Source organism: Mastomys coucha, unplaced genomic scaffold (genome assembly GCF_008632895.1).
Source record: "Mastomys coucha isolate ucsf_1 unplaced genomic scaffold, UCSF_Mcou_1 pScaffold1, whole genome shotgun sequence".
Classification (NCBI taxonomy): domain Eukaryota; kingdom Metazoa; phylum Chordata; class Mammalia; order Rodentia; family Muridae; genus Mastomys; species Mastomys coucha.
Genome location: NW_022196891.1, coordinates 90,382,142 through 90,384,775, shown reverse-complemented (window position 1 = coordinate 90,384,775; position 2,634 = coordinate 90,382,142). Strand labels below are relative to the sequence as shown.

Here is a 2,634-nt window from a genome sequence, read left to right as displayed (position 1 = left end):
TATATATATATATACATGACCCACATTTTGTTTCTATTCCTAATTATTTAAAGCTGCAGCAGCATTTTTCTACACCACAGGACAGTGACACTTCTCAGGATGGATAGCAGTGCCATCTTCCACATCAACCACACAAGGATAAGGTTAAGTGACCTCTACTTTACCTCTGGGTTACACCAAACCCTGCCTTTGTGCCCTGCACTCTGAGCCTCCCCCAGTCTACAAATAAACCAATAAGGACCCCCGAGGAGGAGGCACCACACTGAGAGGAAGAGATTAAAAACACCTAAGTCAGACCTCTCTAAACCTTCCAGCCACTGAAGCTGTTGTTCTCCAGCTGCTACCACAAGAAAATGAAAGGTCTGCTTTCTCTGACAGGTAGGAACCATCCAGTGTTAAGGCCACCACCCACCTTCTCACTGTGAGCAGAGGGCAGGGGCACTAACTTTCTTTCCTCTCATTGCCTGTTACAGGAGCGGATCCTTTATAATAAACACCCCACCGCCTTTGCAGTCCTCGCTGGGCTTTCCAGGACCACAGACCTCAAGCTAGAAGGCTGTGGTGGTTTGGGCCGGGTCTCAAAGGCAGCTGTTGGGACCGTCCTCGTTTCCCATTCTTCCTGAAGGGAACTGAAATGCCAGCTCCGGGGATTTTTGCAATGCTTGGGAGTAAATGCTGGGCTCCTGATCACAACTTCACACACCTCCTCCCTGTGGTTTTGGATTTGGTGGATGACAAGGCCAAACTGTGGGCCACTGTGCTGTCATGAGTGACACAGAGATCTAACTAGCAACATCACCAATCTCTGCCCAAGCACCTTCGCCCTCTCCCTTCCCTAGCTTCCATCTTGATACCCATCAAAAAAAAAAAAAAAAAAAAAAAAACAGGGAAGGCCAGTAACCACTTTCGCTCGGTAGAGCGAAGCACAGCAGTCCAGGCCTCCCTTCCAGGCAGGTATGGGAGACTTTCTGCTCTCTGCACCGCCTCCAGCCCCTTCAGGCCAGGAGGGCCTCACCCGCAGAGCTGCCACGCCTGGCGCCACCCTCCCCAGCTCCTAGCTTGACTACCTGGAACTCCACAGACGTCTCCCAGGCCCAGTGTGAGCGGCCTTGACTGTGTTAAGACACTCGGAAAAAGGAAAACAAAACCGCCCAAACCCTAGGTCGTCCTTATCCCGATTTCCCCTAAACAGCCACTAGGACCCAGGGCCTCGGGGCCTGGGAAGTCCCCGCTGGGACACAGGAGCCAGCCTCTAAGTAAGCTAGTTAAAACCGGAGGGGCTAGATTGGAGGGGATGCCTTCGCTCCATCCGTGCGATGAGCAGGCGGAGCAGAAAACGAGCTCTTTCTGCGGGAGGGGATCAGAAGGGGCCCGGTGCCGTCCCAAAACTACTTGGAGAAGGGTACCCAGCACGCAGCCTGGTGCGGGACACGGAACCCAAGCCAGCTCCCCCGCCCACACCAGCTCCAATGTGCCCGGCCCCACCCGTCAGGTGTCTGTCCTCCCTCAGGTGGCTTGCCAACGCCGGCGTCCCCACCTGGGCTCAGTCGGTGCTCAGGAGCAGGTGCACAAGAGTTCACGCCGCCGCCGCAGCACAGGCGCGCTCCCCCGACGGCTAGGTGCGGCTGGGAACCGCGGGTTCCTCTGCGGCCCGCACAGGCCCGCACCTGCCCAACTCGGTGCCCGGTGCTCAGAGCCTAGCCCGAGATGCCACAGCCCCTGCACCGTCTGGTCACGCCCTCCAGGTGTGGCCACATCCCCCGGAGCTCAGGATTGGTGCATTACGAGAAATCTGATACTCTGCGTTCCTGGGTTGCCATCCCCGCCCTGCCTCTTCGTCACCCTACGCCCCTGCCACCGAGTGAGGGAGCGGTCCCTGTGTGGGCCTCACCCTGCGGGTGTCCGATCATCCTGGGGACTTGGGGGGGGCGGGTGGGTGGTGGCTGTTAGGAGGTCACGTCGAAATAGAAGAGCGTAGCCCCTCCCGTAGTGACCCTGAACAAGTGAGGGTTTTGAGACTGGGACCTGCGTAGGTGGACTTGGCTTTGAGAAGCTACTCCAGGACTTGTCAATGCACCTTCCAGAACTGCTCGTGGACCCCGTGTTCTACCTTACGTTCTCATCTATTCAAAGACGTCCGAATTTCCACTTTTCTCATTCTCCATGAAGTGCTAGTTGAAAGCACAGACCCTGGAGCTAGTTGTGGAGTTCAAACCCTGCCCCCCCCCGACCCCGACCCCGCCCCCACCCCCGTCTTTATCAGGCACTAGAGACCGAAGAAAGTTTTCTCAGCTCTCTGGGCTTCCGTTTCTATTCTGTAGAGTGGATTTCTAAATCGGACTGCCTTACCGATTATGTGGACATTCAATATGTGTCCACTTTCGGTTATTATTGAAGTGAGGGTAGGATATCCCACAATGCCTTGCAGAGTAAGAGTGTCTTTTCTGTCACCTGGAGTTCGTCCTGTATGCCTTGACGAGTGTCATCCAACTTCCCTAGCCATAGATCAACTATGAAAGCAGAGTCCAGGCAGTGAGGCAAACCCCTCACCAACAAACACCGCTGTCACAAGGAGATGGAATTTGGGTGAGGCACTTAGGACGAAGACTGGGGATGTAGCTCCTTTATAGAGTG

The 2,634-nt window shown here is 55.3% G+C and overlaps 1 protein-coding gene across 1 annotated transcript in view; it reads right to left on the bottom strand.

Moving 5' to 3' along the window:
• The window catches only part of Irf6 (interferon regulatory factor 6), a 20,572-nt gene extending 18,841 nt beyond the window's left edge, over positions 1-1,731 (bottom strand). The window contains exon 1 of the mRNA XM_031339483.1: positions 1,538-1,731. The gene's annotated coding sequence lies outside the window, so the exon portion shown is untranslated. The remainder of the gene's footprint in view (positions 1-1,537) is intronic.
• Between the last annotated feature and the right edge of the window lie 903 nt (positions 1,732-2,634).